Raw genomic sequence first — 27,028 nt, 5'->3', positions numbered from 1 at the left:
CACAGTGGCTCAGGGGGTAGAGAATGGGGGGGTACAGTCAGTTGTGCCACTTCTTCCTCCTTGGGTGGGGACTTCTTGCATTCTTCCCCTGCTCCAGCGTGGTGTTCCTCTCATAGGAGACAGTCCTTCAAAAACTTTCTCCAATGTGAGTGCTTCCCAAGGACAGCAGCCATTCCTGAGCTACTCCAGGGTGGATCCATCCCACGTGTTGCAATCCTCCCAGTGCTGAACTACAACAGTGGAGGCTTCTTCCCACAGACTCCCAGCCTTGTTTGGGTGCAACCACCTGCTCCAGTGTGGTGTCCTCCACAGGCTGCAGTTGGCATCTGCTGCACTGGTGGCCTCCATGGGTGGCAGGGAGGGAGGCCCTGCCATCTATCTCACTACAAGATACAGAGGGGTCTCTGCTCTGGCGCACCTGTCCCCCTTCCTCCTCCTTTCTTCCACTGACTTCAGTGTTCACACAGATGTTCTCCTCGCAATTTCTCCTCACAAGTCCAATTCCTCCTCTCAGGTTCCCCTTCTTAAATGTGTTATCACAGAGGCACAGCCACCATTGCTAATGGGCTTGGCCTTGGCACAAAGGCGGGTCCGATTTGGAGCCAGGGAAGCTTCAAGAAGCTTCTCAATGGGGTCACCTGTGTAGCCCCCTCCCCTGCTACCAAAAACCCCCACCACACACACAAATCCAGCACATCTTGGAAATATGAATGATAATGATTTATGTGACAAGACATAAGACACGTATAGCAGAACCATCCACATGTGGATTTAATGGAAAGGGGGAAATGTCTGTAAAGTGTGTGTGGAGCCCGGCAGAGTGTTTGCATCTGAGTTATCTGGAATTGGCTAGTCTTGTTAGATTTTAACACTTTATTGAATTAAAATTTATACCTTAATACTAATAAAATTTACAAAAAATATTACTCTTTTCATTTACTTTCCAAATTATTGAAGGGTATATTTTTTTTACTTCAGACTAGGAAAAAACGTGAACTCATTTCCCTTTTTCTTTACCTCCCTTCCAATTACCCTTAGCTAGTATATAGCTCTCCAGGGAGTCACTTCCACATCTAAAATAGTTCAACACCTTCCCTGAGAAATGGAAAGAATAGGACACTTGTCATCCTAGAAACTTTTTCTGTTCATAGCTACACTAGAGGTGCCCTTACACAGACTTTTCATTCTCAATGTCAATATACTTAGTCTTTCTTCTACAGACTATTGCAAGACCCAAGTTATTTTTTAATGGATTATACTTCCTACTTCTTAGTATAGTCACTATTCAAAAATAATGTGCTCTAAAGTACTTAGAATTACTAGCAGTAAGTGGAAGATCCAAGAATGGGACTTGCCTTAACCAATAATCTTAAACAATGTCATTTCTACTTCTTACGCTTCTTTTTATTTTGACATATACTTTAGCATATATACATGTTACTGAAATAGTAATTAACATGTGGTTAGCTCTTGTGCTTGAGAGTTGAACTAAAAGTCTTTGGAGTAGATGTAAATTATATCATTAATTTCAGCAGACAAAAAGCCAATTTTCATATAGCAGAGGAAAAAAAAAGCAAGCCTGACAAAGGTACTATAATTTAAAGGAATCCTACCTGTTTTTTATGCTTTGTCTACTAGGCAGACAGAACTAATTCCACTGCTGTCAATTTGGTACTTTGTAGTGACTTTTTGTTCACTTCTGGGAAGGAAAAAGAAGGAAATATGTTTTAATAAGTGTCTGTTATGCTGTTAAATTAGAGATACTCATCTGAACATGGAATTTGTACTATTTTGGTAAAAGTCATTGTTTAAGTTCTGTTACCACCTTTCTGCACATTGCAGTATTTTTGGTATGTGTCCAAGATATCAAAAATATCCAATATTTAGGGGAATATCCCCTAAAACCAAATTAAATTTTAATTTCTATTAAAGATAATTAAATACAAATTGAAAAAAACAAACCAACCACTTCAGTCCCTTCCAGCAGAACATGTAGTTATGATACATCTAAAAAATAAATAAGGATCTAATTGTCCAGATCATTGCTAAGGAATCCACACATACAGTGGCCCTGTTACTGCAAGAAGAAGCAGCATGTGCTGGAATTAATTTCTGCATTAAGCTGTAACACTAAATTGAGGTCTGATGTTGTCTGAAGGAGTATGAAGAAATCTGATACTTATAGTATATTCAGATAATCAGTAAGACAGGTATTTTATTCAAAGGATATTACTCATGTAAAATGTAAAGATTTTTTAAAACTTCTATAGAGAAAATTGATGGTACATATTTACCATGAAATTTTGACTATTACAATACTACATAAACTATCTCAATACATACCTCATCAAGTTGGCCTATGCAAATTCAATCACGGAATCCCATGTGTTTTTATTCTGGCTAGAGCTGGACATCTGTAGGCACGTAGACACCACCCTGGGCTGAAACATCACTGTCAGTCACCCCTTCTCAAAAGTATGGGACTCCGTATGTTAGCCATCTACATCTTGATCTCATCTTCTCTCATGCCAGCTCTCCCACAAAGTGAGAAGTAGATCTTTATAGCTTCCATAGCTTCACCAAAATGATGATTCTGAAGATTATTTTTTTTTTTTTTTAATACTTTCAGGGACAAGACAACAATGAAATAAAGATAAGAACAGAGTAGTCCAAAGATTTCTAAACAACCACAGATAACTCACAGATAAGCCAAGGAAGTACATAAGCCTTTTGGAAAAGCAATAAAGTCTTCTACTCAAAACCCAATCTCAGAAAGTCTACATTTCTTTAAGTTTTATTTAGTCTTTTAAAGATCTTAGGGCCTATACAGACCCTTTCCTTCTGTTCCTGCTCTCTTTTCTCTTTATAAGTATCAGTGTGAAGCCTTTCCTATTGTAAAGTTCTGGATTCCTCAGTCAACTAATTATTTTGAAAGACTTGAAAGACTTCAAATCCTTCAGCAGGTGTTCTATTGCTTCCTTATAATCTTCCCTGAGACAACTCTGTCTTTAGCTTTTGGCTTAGTCATTGAGACAAAGGCTGACATTTCAAAGGTAGCAATAATGTCCTGTTATTAGCTCTCTGCTAATAAGCTCTTCCAACTCCAGAGAAGAATAAGTGGAAATCCTTCTATACCCCATATGAAAACATTTTATACACAAAAAGCACCTACAAAAAAAAAGAAATATAGTAATATATGCATATATTAGAACCAGTTGTGTAATCTAAGTAGAAAATTTATTAGAATATAACTTTTAAGTTATAACATAACAATTTTGCAATACGTCTCTAAATCATGACAACAGATATCAAGCCTTTTACCACACTTATTCTAAGAAAACACAGAGCTAAACCAGAGGAAAAAAGACTTTTAGGTTTCTGATAACTTTTACCTCATTGCTTAACAGAGGGTAATACAAACTGACTTATACATGACATGTCTAAAATCTTAAATAATTTTAAGTAGTATGACAATTTTGTAAATATATAAAGCAGCCATGAATAGTAATAGACACACAATCGTAAACACTAGAAGTCTTTTCAGAAAAAGCACTAGTCAATCTAGTGGAAGAATGATTACATTTTTTATAATTTCAAGGTGAAAAATTATTTAAAGCCAAGGTATTCCCATGAGCTGCAGAACAAACAATGGCTGGTTTCCTACAGACTGTGTTTAGGTCTCCTTAATAAGTCCCTTGCTGCAGTACTGGGCTAGCTTTGTCTTTTATTTTTTAATGTTCCTATGTCAGGATGTATTATCAGTTCCTCAGAGATATATATGAGTTGATTTTCTCTTGGAATTATTCAGTGGGACAAATTCATACCTGCTTTTCCTTATTTCGGTCTCCATCTTCTACTCACCTCCAAATTTCCACAAAATATATCAGAATTTTGTGTATCTAAGATTTGTACCTCTTGATTTGTTTACAAATTGCCCAGTTAAATTATATGGGGAGGCACATAGGTAGAGCAACCCAATATACTTAACTTTCTTAATAAATCAGGCATTAATACTTCACTGCTAGTTCTTCCTCAAAATATCATCTTGCATTGTGAGGCTCTAACTTTCAGTTGATCAGAACAAGAACCTAAAAAAAAGACCAAGAACAACTTGCTTTTTGAGAACTGTAACAAATCATACTGCTTTTTTGTACTTCTTTGTAGGCCGGTGAACTTTATTTTTTTAAAACCCCACGCATTCCCTGCACTTTGGCACCATTTCAGCTAATTTCCTTGGAAAGAGACCAGATGTTCCAGAAACAGTTGATTTTTAGCAGGATGGCCTGGCATTTCTGATGGCTGTATTAGAAAGTACATGTGTTAGTTTTAAAATACACAATCATTTCTTCACTGCTTTCAATTCCTTTTCTTCTAAATGTAGTATGAGTGTAAGAGAACAAGAACTCGTCAGCTTAGTGTTATCACATGTTCTGTACATTCTATTTTGTGCAATACCAAAGCAAACTACTTCAATAAATGTTGCAGAATGTTAGACAAATGAAAACCTGTCTAGAATTAGTTGTAAAATCACTTTTCAAAGCAAAATTTGGAAATAACTTTGAAAAAGAAACAAATCATCCTTTACAGCAATAATGGTGTGTTGCTCTGTAGTAAATGAATTACCAAGATCCACAAGAAACAAAAGGAGAATCTGACCTCAAATGATCATAAATTGCAATAAGAAAAACTAGAAAAGCCAGAATTTTAAAACAAGTGAGTGTTCAGAATGCAGAACTTGTGCATCTGTTTTTCTAAACAAGTTTTTAACTTCCATCTGCTCTTTGGTTTATATGTTTTCAATACAGGGCACCTTTGAAAGTGCAGCTGAATCTGTCATCTACAGATTAGCATATTTTGTATTAAGAAGCCTGCTTAAAGTCCTTTTAGGCCTTTCTCTCTGACTCATGTTCATCTTTACCGTACTGTTTTGAGGACAGAATGGCAGAAAGAGTTAATGCTAAGTGTCTTTCCCTTTATTCTTTTAGTGTTTGAAAGAAAGAATCCTCAGCCGCTTATTTAGATACTTGCTTGTTATTTCTCTGCATCTGTTTTCAGGAAATACTGTATGGATTTGTAATCTCTAATCTTAAGAGTAATGAGGATTTAAAGGATTGTTCTACATTTAGTCGAGGTATCACGATCTTATTTTTTTCTTCTGGCAAAAAAGAAGCAAAAACAGAAAATGAGGGAAGATTTTATCTGAGTAGTTCTTTAATCTTCTCCATTTTAGAGAAAAAATCCTTAACTACTTCTTTCTCCTTTTTTAGTTTAGGAATAAAGATTGACTACAAAATCCCACGATTTGAGAGGTATCATCTCTTATATATACAATATACTTTTACGGCAATCTATACTCTTAAATGAAGAGTAGGTTAAAACAATTAATGCTGCATTTTTTTTTTTTTTTCATTTGGAAAGACAATATGTTTGTTTTCTACTCTTGTTAATTGGAGTAAAAACAGACTGGGATTGATGTAACTGACCTGCTTAACCGTTCATGAATATCATCCCATTGCTTTCATCTGTTAATGATACAGAAAATCGTGATCTATCTAGAGTACAAATTCTGCACTGAGTTTTCCTTGCATTTAGATTTGTGGGAACAGGAGAACAGAACAAAAAAGAAGGATGCTTCCCATATTGTCATTACCTCACTAAACACTCTTTGTGCCTTGTCCCTGTCATATCTGAGTATGTAAACATGTGGGTGTCATTGCATTAAATAATATATGGTCAAACGTTTCAATAGCTGAACATAAGTAGGGAGTAAAATTTCTAATTTTTTTTCCACATCTAAGGCCTGAGAATGTACAAACTGCACTTATCTGAAATTGCATTTGTAGACTTCCTAGGATACACCTTTCCATATTGGTTCACATGTTCAGAGATGACTCTATGATCCAAGTGTGGTAAGAGGGCATAATCAGGAGAGTCACTTTAAAAATGTACTGTTAAACCAAAGAAGTTCTTGCTTCAGATTTAGGGATTTTTTTTTTTTTCTGGTTTTCTACTGTTGGAGTTTCAGAGTTCAAATGATAAAAACAGTAAAATTCAAGAAATTGTATATCAACTAACATTTATCCACAATACTTCAATGGTCATGACCACATAGCTTCAACCTTCTAGCCAACTTTAACAGAATCATTGTCACAAACTGTAACAAATGTCAAATATGAATTAATTTTTCATGAATATGTAATTAATTTTGCCATTAACTCACCTTAGTGCAACATCAGGTACTTACTGAAGTGGTGAGCAGTTCTTTGGGACCAGTGAGAGGAAAGCATTGACACAATAGGCATTTTACTTAACACTCAGATTGTGCAGATTTATTGTATTGCCATAAATACAAAAGACAATTTTTAATAGCTCATAATAATTGATACAATTTATCTGACATATTGGGAAAGCTGAATCTCATAATTTCTATATCCAATAGCAAAATATTTTTATTTTGTAATACTTTAGTTTCACTGAATTGTGCAGCACTTTTGTTTTTGGTGAAGGACAATGGATAAATGCACTAAATGACAGGTTCTAAAGCATTATCAGCATGTTAACAAATCACTGTCTCTTTTCATCATAATGGCAATAATTTAGGATGTAACTAAGTTAGTATGGAAACTAAATAAGATAAAAAACCCTCAAAATGTAGTATAATATGGCTTTATGTCCCATTATAGGAGCAGACATTGATAGAAGAATCAAAGAAGTAATTATTTCACGTGCTGTCATCTAATCTAATCTAATCTAATCTAATCTAATCTAATCTAATCTAATCTAATCTAATCTAATCTAAACTATTCATAATTATAAGATCTGAATAACTTTTGTCCCAGGAAGACCACTTGATAGAATCCTTTATTTCAGAATGTTTTCTGTCTTGATAGATGCAAGCTTGTATTTGTTATTCTCTGTTTTTTCTTTTAAAATGTATATCATCTTCTTTATTTTCATTCTGACACACATTTATGCATTTTAGTAGCAACAGGATTATTTATAATTTTTATTTTACATTCAAAGTAAACAACTATATGCAAAATGTAAAAATAAAAAAAATATAATAAAAAGGATGGCAAGCATAAAGTAAACTACTGTGGCAGTTTCCTTTCCAAGTCCTTGTTAAGACAGAGCATTCAATGGAGTAGAGTAGTAGTTCACATGCATTTAGATTTAACAGGAATCTGCAAAGGCAGATGATCAAAATGGCATAAAATATGTAATAGTCTTAACAAATAAGCTGTTTAATGAACCATGAGGTACTAAAGATAAAATTCATCACTGACATCAGTTTTAGGGTACCATGCTTAGAGTTTCATTAGCTGAATAAGAAAGAAATTAATGATATGGATTAATATATGAAGAAAGAGAATTGAGGTCTCACTTGTGAATACTTACACCAGTTGTTCTAATAACTTGTTTTCTGTACTTAAAGCAGGCAAATTATGGATTTTATACACCCAAAGGCTGTGAATGAGACATCTGAATAGGTATATTGCCCTTTGAAAATAACTAGGAATAAAGTTATTAAAATTATTACCTGCATTAAAACTGATTAAGATGTTGCCTTTTGAATTCAATTTGTTTGGAACTTCACTTATGAGAAAACAAAGATCGTGGAGCATTCTAGATACTAACTACTCCAATCTTGTTACAGTAGAATGAGCATGGTTTTCTGCTGTAACTTTTTTATGTCCTTCACAAACCATTATTTAAATACAGTTTCAGATGTTCAGTAAACAACTTTTATAGCTCTCTTTTACCCTGTGGTTTGACAATTTTTGGAGAGAAATCTAAGATAATGATTAAGATAATGATTGCAAAAATTCTTCTGAAGTATCAAGTATATTGCAATGAAGCGAAGATTTAATACAGAAGCTTAAAATCACAAATTAGACCCACTCGTGAAACTGAATTGTCAACTTAAATGCAGTTCCAGTTCAGATTTTCTTTAGAACATTTGTATCTTAAGACCGTGGAGTGGGACTGATCTTTCCAAGTTTAGATCACCTAAAGGCAGGGGTCTAGCCTAAGGTAGCTGCCCTCAGGTCTTCCTATGCTCACAGAAGAGAGGCACCCCAGCAGATAATTAATTCTGTCTTAAAACAGCACTAAGGTAAGAGGAATGACAGTGTGATCTATAGGTGTGCCCCAGGGGATCTTCTGTAATGAGACTAATAACCCAGCAGATTTCACAATACTCAATGAACAGCTAGAGGCTCCTCTAGAAAATGATTCAGAGCATCCAAGTTCAGCTCTGGAGGAGCATCTACCTCTCCATTGGCTTCAGAAGGATTAAAGAGCCAAAAATGAACTTTTGACAAATCCTTTCCTTTTCCACAGGTTTTATAAGGTAGCCTTGGTGACCAGCTTATAATAGATGCTTTTTTTTTTTTTTTTCTGAAGGCTAAAATTAGTAGGCATGAATCCTTACCACAGTTCCTTCTCATGAAAGGTTTTAATTCCAGCCATTGATTTTCTCTATGAATAAGGGTTGCACACCTGTGAATTCTAGTTTATTTTTAAATGGAAACTCTGTCTTAAGAATTTTGCTAAAAAAGAAGAATCCAGAAATTCAGCTTTCTGTTTCTTAGGTAGATCAGTGACACACCAGCACATGCAAGGAAGGCTAATTTTGAAAAAGGGTAACACCGTGGAGTGAAAAGCAACACCTCAAAGTAAATGATAGGAAAATTATATCCATGGAGCAAAAGAAGAACCACTCTCTCTTCCTCCATTGATTTAAGCATCAGAATCTTGCAACATCCTCTCAGTTTTATCCTATAGGCCCATTTCTTTAGGAGCTGTCAATTCCCTCACTGATCTTTCGGTTGCTTTGAACTTTCTAACTACCATGAAGTAAGTTGAAGAATATCTTGGATATTTTAGGAGTTTCAAAAGAAATTGCCTTTATCTCACTGTGTGATAATACCATTCTCTGAGGTTGCATTTTTTAATGTTATGGGAAAGAAATAAAAGAAAACAATTTAATAAAAGACTGCAAAGAAGGAAGAAGAATGGCAAAGAGAGGAAAAATAATTATCAGTAGAAGGAAAAGGGTATTGTAAAATATTGCTTAAAACACACCTTGCAAATCCTCACAGTTGCTCAACGGGCAAAGTGGTTTTTACTCCATTTAGGTCACCTGAGACAGAAACTCTTCCTTGGTTGGTGGAAAGACAGGAATAGGTGTTAGCAGTTCTGTAAATGTGAAAAAATATGACAACCTTGATTCAAGTCCAGAATGTTGCCATAAACTGAAAAAGATTTGATCATCTAGTCACGTAAATATGCACTAATATAACACTGTTATGTTCTTTGTGTGATAGTTACATAATATCAACTCTTTACCTAGCAATATTCAGATTTCAGAACAAAAAATGAACAAGAATCCACATGACAGCTGTCTTTACATCTTCCATTTTGTATTTGTATTCTATTAAAAAATCAGGGAGTGGGAGTTGGACTGATCCTAATATGGCTTAATGAAATCAATGCATTCAGTTAATTAACTCATTTTATGACATTGTTTGAGTGTGTTTTTCAAATAACTAATTTTGCGTCCTGTTGTTCTTTTCCGGTTTTATGTTCTATAATCTATTCTCACAATTTGCTCTTTAGGAGTTCTGCACTATAAGCTTTTTTTTCTTTGTAGTAGCTCAGCAGGTGGGTCTCCAAATTATGCATATGCAAAATTTGTGTAACATTTAAAGCACAGCTGGATATGGTCCCACTTCACTGTTACATGATACAGTTCCATTTTACATGACTGGGACAATAATTCCCTTTTTTGTTGTTGTTGGTTTTTTAAGAGAAAAGAGAGAAAAAAATGCACCATAGGACAGCATTATTGAAAAGATTAAATAAGAGAGCTGTGATTTGTAAATGTGACTACATAACTTTTTTCTTGGGGGATTTAAATTGCACACTGATATATCCCAGTAGAGAAGCTGCATCCTGTATAGAAGGAGGTCTCTGGAAAGATACTGTGGTAGAAACCATAGGTTATTTGTGCAGAAATAACATTTGAAAAATTCCAGTTTTAGCCTAATTAGTACAAAATTCTGAATCCTTGCACAAAGGTCTTGTAAGCTTTGGTATGTAGGAATTGCCTTGAGTCTGTGTGGTTTAAACAACGGACTGAATTCCAGTTGCAGTTACCTAGTGGAATATGGCTTTCTATCGATCCTTCTCTCCATTTCTTCCTATCCCTGGCTCCAGACTGCTTCTTTTTAAAGTGAAACCACTTAATGATACAAATTCTATACTTTCTTTCTCCAAGCAAATCTAACAAATATTTTATATGACATACATTTTTAAATGCATTTATTCAGCTCAGTAAAGAAATAATTTTAAAAACCCCAGAAAATCCCCCCATTCAGTTACTTCAGAATGGTCTTTCATTATCGGTATGTTTCTTGATAAATGACAGTAGTAAGTATAATTATTACAGTTCTTTGAAGTCTTGGGACTTGTATAGTTTATGCTATAAGTAGTTAGATGACAGATCTTCCCAGGAAAAATGACAAACTTATCTTCCATTGTGAAAGATTAAATATTTTCAATAATTTTCAAGAATATGGTCATCAGCTGTTAGAATTTAATGAGAAGAGTAGCATAATGTCATTCATTCATATTTGTGAACATCAATCTTTGTTGCAGATGTGCACTTCATTTGCATGAAGAGACAGTAAGGCCCAGAAAACAGAGGCAGATAATTGTACTGTTTTTTTCACTAGCATTTTTCTACCAGTCTCTTGAGTCTGGAACCTCCATGGTTCTTACTGTCATGCTCTTTGCTAAGGCATAGAATTATGACTGCATAGATTGCTGTTCATATTATTCATCTTAGATTATTGGGTCTTCCACAAATTCTTAGTTTCCCAGAGTGAACATACTATCCATACTCTTCGTTTACTCTGTTTCTTAGAGAAAAAGAGACTTACTAGAGGCATTAATTAAGTGGTAACTTGAATTGTAGGTGATAGCTGTCTGCTCTATTGAGAACTTTCCATCTAACAAAAAGTTCTGTTGTGTAAAAATTGATACATTTTTAATTTAGAATGCAAGCATTGTATTGTTGCTAGTAGAAATCCTCTCTTATCTATATTTTTATTTGGACCTATTTCTTCAGATCTTTTATATACCCATGTACCTAGATCATATGATTCTTAAGTGATCACAAACTCAGCTCTACCAGCATTTATCTTTTTTTATCTTTGGCTTTCTAATATTACTAACAAAGTAACATGTCATGATGTAAAGGGATACCAGGCCTGAAGGTGTGTAGAGATCATGACTGTGGGTCCATAAGACTCAGTAATATACAAGAACACAGAGGCTTTATCTTCTAAATTTCTCTATTTTATTACAGAATACCACAAATACCACAAAAATCTCCATTAGCAAGAAAACTACCACAAAGTCACTACTATTAAGCATGTCTATGATTAACATGAATAATCTACTATAGCTAATAGATGAAAGGTTATTTATTCTATATCAATAGATATATCTTATTTATGATAAGCTATTAAAAATTACTGTCAGCAATCAATAATATAGTATCACTAAACAGTATGGGAGCAGTTAATAGAGGAACCAAATGTATAGCAGCAACTAGTAACAGCAACAACCAAATAAGTATATACTATTACAGATTACTACAAAGTTATCATTACTGAAAAAACTTGCCAACAATGTAACAGCAAATATGATAAATTATTTATAGAGATATTTGATATGGATATCAACTGAATTAGACAGATTTCAGAAAGGGCCAAAACATCCCAAAGGGGAGGACAAACCGATCCCAGAAGGGAACACAAACATTCCAGAGGTGGGAGGATAAACCAAACCAACTCCAAAAGAGGAGGACCAATAAGATAACAGAGTCTCACTTCAGAAGTGATCTGCTTCACAGAATCTAGAGTCAGCCAGACATCTCTGGTGAGAGTCCAAGATCTCATAGAAAGTTTGCACAGAGAATTCAACCAGTTTAGGAAAGGAAAAGTATGTGCAGCATGGTAAATTCTCACAGGGAGAGGCTCCATTTTGGATAAAACTTAAGTCCTTTTTATATCAGAGACATAAGAGGGCTTAGGACATCACAATTTCAGCTAATAGATGTTGTCAGTTTTGATTTTTCACCAGTAAGAGACAATAGATTTTTTTTTTTTTGGTTCTTTCAGAAAAAATGTATTTTCCCACACTGTTCCCACTTTTTCAGATGACAAATTGCCATTACAGTTTCTTGGTTTTGAGATTATCAGTAGTATCTCAGGATGTGTCCGGTTTCCAGGTACCCCCGCTGTACTTTTCAAGGATATTTCTGGTTTGAAGGCCTAGTTCCCAGGCTCACAGCTCCCAGGCTGGCAGGCAATTTCTCTTTCAGTATTTTTCAGCAGACATTTTCTCCCATTCAGTAATTTTTCTTTTCTAATCAGGCCACCTTTATGGCTGCTCACATCACATGTTCACCAATGATCAGTTTAAAATCTGATAAATCTCATTGCTTTCTGTTTAGTTGTCCATTTGTCTTCTGTTCCAACATAGATGTGGCACTCAGGGACATGGTTTATTGATGGACTTCACAGTATTAGGTTTATGGTTGGACTCAATTATATTAAAGGTCTTTTCCAACCTAAATGATTCACTGAATCTATGATTCAATCTTTTGTTTCATGGGTGGGGAGGACACACGAGGAAAAGAGCAAGGTACCTTCCCCAGTGATATTGTGGTCTTCTTGATGACACTGAGCACGCTGTCCTGGAGCAGGAAATCTTTAGGAATTAGGCATCCATGACACTTATTGCAAGCTCTCTTGTACACTGCACATTACCTAGATTGTGCTGTTTGTTAGAGTGAGTAGGATTCCTCTCACCTTAATCTAGCCAGATGACTGTTTAATCTGAAATAGTAGGGACAGCTCCTACACAGTCAAATGAGAGATATAAACAAACCTGGAGAGAGACTTGTCCTGTCATATCATGTATCTCATTGCCTAAATGGAATAATCGGCATCCCTTTGTGGTGATGTGTGTCCTTTCATTGAATATAGATTAAATTTAGTGTAATTTTCAGACAGATAGAATTTCCTGGTTCTGACATAACTTTGATTTTAGGCATTGTGTACCTTTTCTGTCTCCCTGTCTTTGTGTCATCTTTCAGGTTCTCTGCTGTGTTTTTTGATATTCTGCAACTCTCAATCAAATTCACCTTGTCAAATTACAGTGCTTCTTTATCAGATTCTTTTTGGCCATCCTTCAAATTGCTCAGATAATTGTCATTTACATGTTAAAAGATAAATTGAGGTCTCACTGAGTTTTTTATTCCACATGCCTATTATGGTTGGGTCTCCTTTCAGATACTCAGATCTTTATTGGGGTATTTATCTCTAAGTTTGTCTCCTTACCTGTGTATGATTCATCAGTAGCAATGCAATCTGGCTGCAAACCAGATCAAAAATAAGAGAATTTTCTACCCAACAGTCAGGTGGAGCAAAGTTCGGTTTGCATCTGAGCTTTTTTTGTGAGAACTATCTAATATGAAGGTTACACATCCAAGCTAACATATACACTGTAAAATCCATTGTAAGAGAAGTATAGAAAATAGACAAGTAGAACTGGAATTCTGAGAAGATAAAAGAAATAATAAAACAAATTGAAAAAATGTACAGAAATAAGCAACCTAGACAAACAATTTGAAAAATGCAGTAAAAGTAGACCATGCCTTACCTAAGTAGTAAACTATACAATACCGGGAGAGCCTTCTGAATATGTGCCCTGAGAACAATGGATTAAAAGACCTGCATTGACTTTAGAGCTTTTACAGACTTTTACTTCTATTTGTTGATAAGTCCAGATGATTTGTGGACCTAGTGGAATTACTGAAAAAAATAGACTATTCTTTTCTAAATATTTAATATAATAGTTTATTGCATTATATATCATAAAAATCTAATTAGGTTACATTTCATAGATTAAATTTAACTATCAAAATATAGGTTATATATATTTGAATTAGATTGTTTTTTTAAGTAATTTGAGACAATATCTTGCACTAAAGAGTTACCTGTTGTTAATCACACTTGCAAACGTTACTGTTATGTATAATTGGCAATTATTGAAAACCAAAATCCACTTTTTAGTGACTAGCAAACAACTTTCTAGCCTAGAGACTAATTGTGTAGGACAAGCTGTGGTAGTAACCTCCAAATGATAGCTTTATCTTGAAGTCATTTAAGAGCTTGAATCCTCTGTGTAGACCATAAATAGTAGCACTAAATGTTTTCTTGTGATGTGGCCGTGAAGGGGTCAGTTAGCACATCTATTCATTTCAAATTGCTTCCACTGACACTAGACCTGTCCCTTCGTCACAGAGGGAGATGAATAGGAATAATGAATGAACTAAAAATAGAGGAGTGAATCTATTTGAGGATGACCTGATAGAAAGTCATAGAGAAAAAAGGCAGAGGAAACTATCTGGATATTTTCTGAACAGTAACCTAGGGTGATATCTTGCCTCTGTTGAAGACATGGAGTCTTTCCACTGTCCTCACTGTCCTCAGAATTTCCCCTTTCTTTTCTCAGTTTTTGAATGTTTCTTCTCATTATTTTTCTCCCCACTGTTACTGACTTGACCTTTACTCCTCAAAATGCAAAATTAAACAAATCTAAACAAAAGTCTGACTTTTCCTTATAAGAAAAGAGACAAGATTTTAAGTTCATCAGGGTGCAAATGCATGCTCCTATGGAGAATTTAGGAAAAAGTAATGGTGACAAATCTATAAATGAAATATTTTTTTACCTCACTGCTACTGAGATGGAGGCAGTGTGGAAGGACAAAACAATCGTGGCAAAGGGACAGAGAGGCTTGAGTTCAGATATGATGTATTTTGGAAATTATAAATAAATCTAAAGCAAAGAAAGAAGCTTGAGAAGTTGGAATCTGATTTATCTTTTATAGCATTATTTAGTCCAAGTGAGAGTAAGAAGAAAGGGGAAATTGAATTTTTATTTATAATATAAAGCATTCCAATAAGTTAGTGAAAAAGGGACAAATCTCCTGCATAATTTCAGTTCAGAATAATTAAATATCAGAGAGGCTCTGATTTCCAACAGGAATTATAATGTAGCACTTTGAGCCCTCATTACATACAGATTACTGGCAAGTATGTGAATAAGATGTGAAATTGAGAGGCAGCACCGCAGGATGAGGGCAGGAACACCTGCTTCAGAATGTGTTTGTATTACTGACAGAAATTATTACTTACTCAAAGCTCATTTCATCACTGGTAACATTAAACACACTCAGGTTGAGTGTATGGTCCAAGTAGTGGCCAAAATAAAGATTATTACACCAAACCCCAAGAAACTGGTCATGAAATAGTATCTGAAAAGCATCAGAGGAATTGGGCTGAATGTGGCAGCCCAGCAGAAGGGAGGCTGCCATGGTTCCCTCTCCTTGGAGACATGCTGAGCAAAGAGGAAAGATCATGTCCTTCCACCTAGTGCAGCCCAGGATACTGCTAGTTTACACTTTCATGTAAGCAGGAACAGTCTTTCAGTTTTTGTTAAATATGAAATTATGCACTATTGTAATATGTCACATCCTTCAGCAAAAATAAAAGGACAAAGAACTGGTGTTAGAAAGGGGAGAAAGATGGAAAAGAAATCTCGACATACTGTCCAGGATATCATTCTGTGTCAGGACTTCTTTTTTAGCATTTCTTTTCAAGCAACATTATTTTAGTGGCACTTTTGCTATATTCTCAAGAAATATTTGATGGCAAATTCATTCATGTATGTTACTGAAATCCAGGAATCAAAATGAGAATAATCTAAGAGCATAGAAAGAGAAATCCCTCAAGGTTTAAAACATAGCCAAGTGCACAGCTATTGTTTTGCACTAAGGTGTTCCAGCATACTGCAAGTCTAGGCACTCATTGAGAAAAATGTGGAAGAAAAACATTTGTAATTGTTTCAAAGAATAGGACAAGGTTTTCTAAAGTAATACTTTTAAGTGTGCGCATATTTTTGTGGTGACTGCAAGGCTATGAAGCGACTCCAGTGCAACCAAGTTTTTCCTCCAAGCACTAATATTTCTTATGTGACATCCACAGGAATAAATTGAGCCCAAAGTGTCAGCTTAAGTGTTTGTGACTAACATGGGAAATTTAAGAAATATGAAATCTCTCAAACCATGGAAAAGAAAGGCTGGTTCTCAAGCAATGTATTTGATCTTTAATTTTGTTGTGCTGTGCATCTAGAGCAAACACTATCTTTTTTTCTCTTGGTTCTGAAGAATTTTTCAACAACAGCAAGCTGCTATTACTTTTTCTAAACACTTACGTAATAATCATAATAATAAAAAAAAAGAGCACAGGATCTATTCTCCCTTCCTCTAGAGAACTTAATTTTTCTGACAGCAGGGAAGCGTAGAATCAGCTGTAGAGTTAGCAAAAGTTTAACTGTCTGACTCAGAGCAGAGAGTTGCTATTAACTACTTGACAATAAAGAAAGAGAGAGAGCACCCCATCACACCCAAGTCCTTCAGTTTCTAGAAATTGGTCCCACTGGAAGCATGCACTTGATGTTAAAAGATGACCTCTGCTCCATGTTTTGGCGAAATGAAAAAGAAAACAAAGCAACTGCTCAGGCAGTGTACTTGGAGAAAAAAATATATTCTGGTCCAAAATGAGTTAACAAAATTAATTTTGGAGATAATCAAGGAATGTTCTGAGAATGGCCTAAACTAGTGTCATTTTCCCATCCATCTGCACTTCAATATTTCTATCATTTATTTATCAATTTGAATATGAATTGGTTTCTTATTTATAATTTCTTTAGTTATGATAGTTTTATAGAACTGGGGAGGAAAAGACTTGGAAGCTAGGAAAGATCATCAGTGGGCTGAAGCACCTCCCTTATGAAGCCAGGCTGAGAGAGTTGGGGTTGTTCAGCCTAGAGAAGAGAAGACTCTGGGGAGATCTTATAGCAGCCTTCCAGTACCTAAAGGGAGCCTATAGGAAAGATGAGGAGGGACTCTTTAACAGGAAGTGTAGTGATAGGACAAGAGGTAATGTATTTAAACTGAAAGAAGGTAGATTTAGATTAGATGTAAGGAACACATTCTTCACTGTGAAGGTGGTGAGACACTGGAACAGGTTGCCCAGAGAAGTTGTGGATGCCCCTTCCCTAGAAGTGTTCAAGGCCAGGTTGGACGGGGCCAAGGTGTCCCTGCCCCTGCCAAGGGGGCTGGAACTAGATGGTCTTTAAGGTCGCTTCCAACCCAAATCATTCTATGATTCTATGTTTCCATGAAAGTAATTCACACTAGCACTGTTTGAGGTGAGATTTTGTCACACTTTTGGAAAGCTGTGGGAAAAGGAATAATGGATAAATACGAATTCATTAATAATTATATATAAGATCTTACTACATGCACACTTTTCAGTCAGAACAGCAAAAACATGTTTCCAAAAGAAGTGAAAGGACTGTCAGCTAGAACTTTATAAAGTATAATGGAAGTTCTGGTTGTAAATGTACTTTGCAAAACAATGGAGTATTAGCAGAGATGAGCTACACTATTTATTGGAGTATTTTTCATCTTAATTTCACCGAGGCTTGGCTTACTTGTTGACTATTCATGAACTGCAGGAGCACAAGGAAGTAAAGGGCCCAGAAGTATAATGCCTTTAAACTCATGCATCCTGCCACCATGAATGAAGAAGTTGTGTTGTAAATTAAATCATGTGGTGGCCAAGTTCAGCAAAGCACTCTAGGTGTCCTTCGGTTTGCGCAGATATTAAAGCTGTTGTTTCTCAGCAGTGTGGGAAAATGGCAATGGGAGTATCAAAATGCATATCAAGGTAATGCAAATAACCATCCAGGTCTGCCCAAAACCCCGTTGAAGGGAATGAAAATAATTCTATTTATTTAGAAGAGCTTATTGAACCTTAAACTATTAGAAATCATAACTGCATATGGTTCTCTGTTCAGGCAAATCTCTGACATCAAAAAGAGTTTGCCTGAGTGAAGACTGTATCAAACACTGTAAGGATGCAAAGTTTTAAGTTCTATATTGTCATTAAAAAGCCTATTATCAATGTTACTGTCATTCATCCCCACTAAGAGGAGATAGCTTGCCAGTTTTCTGTGTTAAAAAGAAAAGAATAAAAAATGTATCCTTAGTAAACGCAGTCTTCTAAGAACATAATACCATAAAGCAAAGGTGAATATTAATAATAATGTCCAAGTATTGCCAAAAAAAAAGGTATTTTTGCTCATAATCTTGAACATAGAAATATCTTTATAGTATTATATATATGGTAATATCTTGAACAAAGAAACAACCATGATGCAATCCACTTACTATAATGTTGTCCTCATTATTTACATCACAATTATGATCTCTGGATCAGCAAAACTAGAATATATTGGTTATTTTTCTTACTTGTGGATAAACTGCTGCTAAACACTGGTAATCTAACAGGCATATTTTTAGATTTCTACTAACTTCATAAATGAGGTAAATTTTTCAGTTAAATAATTTTTTTAAAATAGGACAAATATAAATACAAGTGACAATCCCTTCAGTAGTCAGGGTTCTGTGTTTGGCTTGTCAATTTACTTGTAATGAATCTTAGGGGGTTTTCTTTAGATTTTTGAAGGCTTTTCTTTTTCTCCAATGTTGTAATCTTTTACATTAAGCGCTTCAAGTATTAAAGTAAGAATTAATCAGTGGGATTTTTTTCTCTGTCCCGATGATACAACTAAGAGGGAATGGTAGGGCAGTGCACTCTTTAACCAGTACACAGGTTTTAAACATGCTGGGACAGAACAGTTTGATGACTGGCATCTCTGCTTGGCTTAGAAATGACACAGTCGTAATTCTCAGGATGATACTGGTGGGCTTTGACGGAGCTGTGCAATACTGAGACCTGCAGACGTTGAAGAGGACATGACCTTGACATGGATCACCTCATCTTTCATTGTAGGAGATAATGTATACAAGCAGAGGTGATAGCCTACATGTTAGATGTGTAATTGTTTAGCTAAATGATGGCAGTGTAATGTCCGCAGTTCTTCTGTGATGCATATGGTTAAAATAAAGAGCAACACAACAAAGGAACACATATAGAGCATAGAGAGAAAAAGAGCTTTCTCGATTCCAATTGGCAGCAGCATTTATTTTACTGGTTAGATATGAAATATAAAGCAGAGAATATGAGACATGTTTTAAAGGTTGAGGGGAATGTGATAAGATGAAACCCTGTGGTAGACCATTTGAGATGGATAGCACAGCATTTGTAAGAATTCAGTGTCTATTTTCTCCATTCTTCAGCTGGGAACTAAGTAACTACTAAATCAACAACCAGAAGAGACCATTTAATTACAGAAAAACATGAGATTCAAAAGTGTATATGGAAACACAATCTTGAAGATATGGAGCAGATGAAGACTGTGGGAAAGGCAAAGAAGGAAGTATCTTATCAGTATGCTTGTACATGTAGTGCTGCATTCTGAACTCAAATATTTTTGGTACATGCAACAGAAAGGCTGAGAAAGTCACAGTAATCACAATTCAGAGTGACTGAAACAGGAAAACTTCATGAGACTCAGAGCTGGGGCTTGGCAAGTAAAAATTATACTGTGAGAATGACTGAGTTATGAGTTGTAAGCCATAGGATTGTGAAGGAAGAATCATATTAATTTCAATATCTTTGTCCATGTTTCATGATAGGATTATTAAAGCTTCATAGTTACAACCAAAATACAATCCATAGTACTTTTCACATTGACAAAAATATTGTGGGATTTTTTTCTTTTTTATTTCCACCAGTTAGGAAACCACAACTGGGTAAGAAAATGTCAGTATTTAGTCCATGTTATTTTTGGATTCTCATGACCATTTTCTCTGGTGATGGGTTCATAACACAGACGGTGTTTCTTTTTAGCCAGAACATGCTGTTTAAAGTAACATTTTTAACATAGATACATGAAACATTTTTGTGTTTGGAAAGTTATATCAGTGTCTAAACTGTTAATCTTACTAAGAAAAATATATCAATACTCAAGCAACTTATTTTAGTGCATAGATAGCATCACTTTGATTCTGTTTACAATATATAGAACATTCCTTTTCTAGCAGTGTCCACTTAAATATCTATCTTTCAGCTAACATTTAATTATATTTCTACCCCAGTTCCATACACATTATTCCTTTTGTTGACAAATAGAGCTGCTTCTTTTTTTGTCAGTCTTTTATCTAATCATTCCTCCATCTTTCTCTTTCTTTAATGACATATATCCTTGTCATGCTACACAGTACCTAGGAGACCAGGAAAACTAGAAACAGAACTTTTTAATTACAAATGGACCTTTTAGTTGTCTAGCTATTTATGTTTTAACATGTATATACATACAGGGATAAATCCATATAGGCAGGTATAAATATTTGTTTCCCTGGGGTCTTTGGTTTAATGAACTATACACTTCTTTCAGAAACTCAGATTACAGACATGAAATGGGTTTATAGGATGTCTGAGTATCCTTATATACAAGGTTCCATGTATAATATTGCAGATAGTCAGGTTTTACAACTAAGGATTGTCATAGATTTAATTTTGATCTTTTTGTTAATATCTCAACAAAACATATTTTTTTCCTTTGTTCATATAAGATTCCACCGAGACATAATATTTCATGTCATTTATATTCCCCCTTATCAACAGAATGCAGTTTGACTAAGCTGGAAAGATATTTCTTCCAACAGGAGACTGAAGACAAAATAAACTCAAACCATGATTTTTGGTTCAACTCCCAGATTATATAAACTAAATATCTAAATTGTGATTAAAATATCAGAAGATTGTGAGTTGGATGAGATTCAAACATCCACATTTTTGGAATATAGATAGCTAATTCTTCTGCAGAAATGCAGGTTGTTTTCAGTCTGTTACATAGATTATGGGATCTATGAGACTCAAGTCAGAAAAGGAATTTGAAAAATGTTTATCAGTTTCTATTTCACATCATGGGCTATTACATTTCTGTATATTTAATTCAAATGCAATGGGAATGCAGAAGGTAGAACTGTAAATTCTCACTGATAAGATCCTAGCCCCGGTTTGAAATACTCTGAAACCTGTAGTGGTTTTAATTCATGTGGAAATTCCCTGGTTTCAATCAATCTCTATTTATCATGCTGCAAGAATCAGTGCAGGCTCACATTGTACTGTAGCTTGAATTTATTATTATAATCCCTCAAGTCAACACCAGTGACATTAGTTTACAGTTTAAACATATCTGTGGCTTTGCACCAGTGTTTTTATGGTCAGTTTTATCCAAAGGAAATGGCCCATATATTTTCATTTTATATACTTTGTTTAAAGTGAAACAAACAAAAACTAAATTTGAAAGGGGAGCTTGTAGGGTTTCAATTTAAATGAGTGGGACTGCGATTTTTTGACCCATAAGTTTGACATAAAAATAGTTTTCAAAGGTTTGAAGAATAATTTTTTAAAATTTAAATAGGGAAAAGTACAAGTATGTATTAAGGTTTAAATTCTCAGATCTGCCTTACAGGTAGAGAAAGTTTTATAGGTTGCTTCAGAAATCTAAGTCTAAATTACATTATCTGGATATTTCTAATACTTGATCAAATTATCAGTATTGTAATCTATAACCATGTATTTATTGGTACCAAACAATAGTGAGGAGCATTGTGTGATCACTGAAAAATCACTTTTTCAGTTATAACAATGAGGAAATGTGTCTGGATGAAAATCATATCAATGTAAAGAAAACCAAAAAGCCTGTTAATATTATATCATCTCTCCACTACAAGGGCCACTCATGATAAAGTTTCATATTAAAAAGAAAACATCTGTTTCTGTGCTCATTTTTCATCAGCAAATGAAAATGAAGATTTTAATCCTAAATTAGTGAAAGAGAAACTAGAAGTCTGAGAAAAAGGAGTTTATAAACATATTAAAAATAGATTTTGAATCAGAGAACAAATTATGAAAAATAGTTTTCAATATAACAGTTGCACTATTTTCAAAAAAAAGAAAAAAAAACTATTTTCAAAAAACTTAAAGCAAAAATTGAGGTTTTTAAGATATTTTCTGTAAGGAAAATGTATACCTACTACAAGAATTCTAACAGTAATATTTGAGTTTTATTTTAAAACTGAAAAGTCTTGGTAAAGAAGGTGTTTTTAGTAACGGTATAGGAAAGGCATGCAGGAAAAAACCTAATGAAGAGGAATGGAAATAGATATGGAGAGCAGGTGTCTCATTTTAGGCAAGTGATGTTAGAAAATTAAATTATTAAAAATTGCTGTTACAATGCTGTTTAACACAGGAAAACTATAAAAAGATCTATGGTAAAGGAACATGTTTCATGGAGAAAATATTGACTAACATACTTAAGCACTTTAGATCCTAAAATGGAAACAAATATTCAAGGTTATTCTTTCCTGCTCTAGTGAAAATAGTTGTGGAACAGTAAAATTAATTGGTGCTACTCCTACTAAGTTTAGCTAGAATTTTTTCTTTCACCACATGAAGAAAAGTGGTTATTCAGGAGAAGCTTCTTAATTTAATGGAGTCAAGGAAATGTAGTCATTTAAATAAAACTCACTTTGTCCAGAAAATTGGGAAACCAGTCCAGTCTCCTGGGAGCATCATATGGCACAAGCTGGCATAAATATTTGAACAGCAACTGATTTGCTGGAAAAAGAAATTGTAGCAGCAGTCACCATGAGTTCAATTGTAGCATGGGAAGCAGACGAAAACAATAAGGTACTAAAACCAGACAATATTTATTGGGCTTTCTTGTGTTCACTTTTAGAATGTCAATGTAAGTGTACACTTTGGGAGTATGAGAGAGTCACTCTCCTAAGTAGTTTACAGTCTAAATACATAAGGTATCAAAGTGTTATATCTACCCCTACTTTACTGTTAGGAATTGGAGGCACAACAATGATAAAGTTATGATCCAAACAACTAAAACCCTGAGCCTTATCAGTATCAAAAATGAGTCTTAACAGTATCAAAACACATATCTGAGAGTGTGATCTACACAGCTCATTCTCCAAAAGTGTCTAACCCCAAAAGAGTAGCAATATCCCTAGTGTAATAGTGTGAGGTGCTGAAAACATAACAGAGGAATTCTGGTCCAGAAATATAAGCTATGATCCATTTATCTATTTGGGCACTTTTCTACCCAAATCACCCACAAAAGAGTGCACACCTAAGCAGAGTGATAAAACCAGACTAATTCAAGACCACAGGAAGAGAGAATAAGAGCTGGTCTTCACTGCCCACCTACTAAAAGACTACAGATGTTGTCTACCTTAACATTAGTAAGACCTTTGACACCATTTCCCACAGCATTCTCCTGGAGAAACTGGCTGCTCATGGCTTGGATGGGCATATGCTTCACTGGGTAAAAAACTGGCTGGATGGCCGGGCCCAAAGAGTTGTGGTGAATGGAGTTAAATCCGGTTGGCAGCCGGTCACGAGTGGTGTCCCCCAGGGCTCGGTTTTGGGACCACTCCTGTTTAACATCTTTATTGATGATCTGGACGAGGGGATCAAGTGCACCATCAGTAAGTTTGCAGATGACACCAAGTTGGGTGGGAGTGTTGATCTGCTCGAGGGTAGGGAGGCTCTGCAGAGAGATCTGGACAGGCTGGAGCGATGGGCTAAGGCCAACTGTAGGAGTTTCAATAAGGCCAAGTGCCAGGTGCTGCACTTTGGCCACAACAACCCCCAGCAGCGCTACAGTTTTGGGGAGGAGTGGCTGGAGAGCTGCCAGTCAGAGAGGGACCTGGGGGTGTTGATTGACAGCTGGCTGAACATGAGCCAGCAGTGTGCCCAGGTGGCCAAGAAGGCCAATGGCATCCTGGCTTGTATCAGAAATAGTGTGGCCAGCAGGGACAGGGAAGTGATCTTGCCCCTGTACTAGGCACTGGTGAGGCCGCACCTCGATTACTGTGTTCAGTTTTGGATCCCTCACTACAAAAAGGACATTGAATTACTCGAGCGTGTCCAGAGAAGGGCAACAAAGCTGGTGAAGGGTCTGGAGCACATGTCGTTCGAGGAGCAGCTGAGGGAACTGGTGTTGTTTAGTCTGGAGAGGAGGAGGCTGAGGGGAGACCTCATCGCCCTCTACAACTACCTGAAAGGAGGTTGCAGAGAGATGGGGATGAGTCTTTTTAACCAGGTAATAAGCGATAGGACAAGAGGTAATGGCCTCAAGTTGTGCCAGGGAAGGTTTAGACTAGATGTTAGGAAGTATTTCTTTACAGAACGGGTTGTTAGGCATTGGAATGGGCTGCCCAGGGAGGTGGTGGAGTCCCCATCCCTGGAGGTGTTTAAGAGTTGGGTTGACATAGCACTTAGGGATATGGTGTAGTTGGGAAATGTCAGTGTTACATTAATGGTTGGACTGGATGATCTTCAAGGTCTTTTCCAACCTAGATGATTCTGTGATTCTGTAATTTGGCAGGTAACACCCTAGGTTTCCTCACCTCTCTGTGAAGTCAGAGTTGTCACACCTGAGGTGACATGTCCAGGGGTGGAGAAAATTCTTCCAGTGAAGAAGGAGTCCTGACGCTTTCCACCTCTCCTGAGAAAACTATCCTGATATCTGGCAGAAACGCAAAAGCCACATGACCAACCATGGGTGACCAGGTTTAGCGGACACAGGTTGCCCTAAACTTTGGGTCTTCTTCCATTTACATTTCATGCACCACTTCTATTAATGCTTGCATGACATTAAATACATAAATGAATAATAGATATTCAAAGAAAGGCACTTGTATTAAAAAAAATTTACCACAACAAAACCAAACAAACACAAAAACCAAAAACCTTTGGTTTTTCACTACAATAATAAACCAAGATCTCCCTTCAAAGTATATTTTCACAAAATCCTCTGGCTTCTTTTGTGAACTTACTGCTTCTTGACCTTCTTTCACACTGAGAAAGAATGAAATCAAGGTAAGTGAGAAGTATAAGAATATAACTTTTTAGCTACAAAAGAAGGTTAAACCTCCCTTCCTGACCTTTGACATTGCACTGAAATATTTTCAGAATGAACATTGTGCTTGTTTCTATAAATTGCTAGTGCTAGCTAAAAAAAAATATCTTTTTATGTCTTGATTTGAAAACATGTTGCCTCCAGAGGTCCAGATATAATAAAAAAAGATAAATTTGGGGCAGATGCTTTCTCTGTGAGTAGCTTTACCCTGTGATGCGTCGTGTGAGATGATACAGCTCAGCACGACCTCATGAGTGATCAAGAGTATTTAATCACACAAAATAGGATACACAAAGATAAACTGGAGCAAATGAAAAGAAGTATTAAGTACAGCAATCAAGATCTGTGATTTGAGTCTGCCCTGATTATGACAGTTTAATGTTTCAAAAGTAAGGTTTTTTAATTACAGATGAAGCAGGTAAATGTGTACCTTGCTCTGCTAGAAAGTCTGTGAATTCCAGAAAGTCTGTGAACTTTACTTTTGAGACATATGTCAAGATTTCATGTTCATTTACTTCTAAGTGGCCTTATACAACATGAACAATTACATTTCAAAATTCTGTTTTCTGCCCTCACAATTAAATGGATCTGCCTGTCTCTCAGATTTACATAGGACTGAAGTTCCGATTAGTGTCAAATGGCAAAAAACTGTTTATACACCAACTTGAAAGAAAATAACATTTGGGAAGTTTCAGACTAATCTCCATCTTACTCCTTTATTATTCTTTCAAGGAAAGCAAATTGATGGAAGTAGGAGGGAGAGGGGAATGGCTCAGTTGTGCATGTGGGCCTGAAGGGGGAGAAATTGTTTCATGCTTGGAACTGATTTGGGGACTCCCAGCTATGATAATTTTACTGTGCAGTGGAATAGACTGGCATTTTTTTTCTTCTAAATGCAAATTAACTCAAACTGATCCACAAGAGTTTTACAACCTTTTAGAAATTTAAAATTTTACTAATCAATTTTAAAAAAATATTTAAAATTAAAAAATATATTGCATAGAAATTGAAATCAGCAAACCGATGGAAGATTTTGGAGGAAAAAAAAAAGACATCTGAAGTAACTATTAAATTGTAATTCTAAATACTTTCTTTCTGATCCGTGTATGGCTATATTCACCATCTCTTGAGATACTGAGGTATACAGAGGCATAGAAATGTAAATATTATTTTTTTCAGCAATCTTATATAGATTTGAATGACTAACACTATTTTTCCTCTTCACAAAATTCCACCACAAATTATCAGGCACCTCTATTGATTAACATCCTTATTCATATTTCTTGACAATGGAAAATTCCCCATCAGCCAACATAAATATGCAAGTAGTTGATTTCCAGCACATGATTACTGAAGAGGAACTTGAGGTTTTAAGGTTTGCAGCGATGCATGGTGAAGGCAGACAATCTTGCATGTAGGTACAGCAGGACCTACCTTCTCTAACACACCATATCCACAGTTCCTTCTGAAAGAAAGAGCTGCCAGCAGCTTTGATCCAAGCTGCAAATATGATGTCAGCCATCTCTTTGAAATTAATACTATGTCAAATAAGCTGGAATCCCTCAGCTTCTTGTAATTTTTATATATGTTGTTTATTACTATATACTATTGCATATACTGGCTGTTCTTCACATGGAGAAAAGGGGATAGTCCCCCTCCCAAGAACTAAGTATGATCCACAAAGCTGATAAACTGACAAAATTTAAGGTAGAGGTCTAAAAATAGAGAAGTTGTTTTGATGTCTACTTAGTTGGTACAGTGTACTCAGCCTTGGGTTTCCTGAGGGACCTTAGTCTCTTCATTAGTGCAGTCAAATAACTAACAATAACACATCATGTCATGAGCCCTTGTCTTGCCACTTGTTCATGTTCATAGTCATATCAATGAATGACCCAGTAGCACAGTTTTTTCAGGTAAAACTCAAATGCAGAAATTAATAGAAGGTCACACTCATATTATTCACAATGGATTT

The sequence above is a fragment of the Strix aluco genome, chromosome 5 (genome assembly GCF_031877795.1).
Source record: "Strix aluco isolate bStrAlu1 chromosome 5, bStrAlu1.hap1, whole genome shotgun sequence".
Lineage (NCBI taxonomy): Eukaryota > Metazoa > Chordata > Aves > Strigiformes > Strigidae > Strix > Strix aluco.
This window is presented reverse-complemented; position numbering follows the sequence as displayed.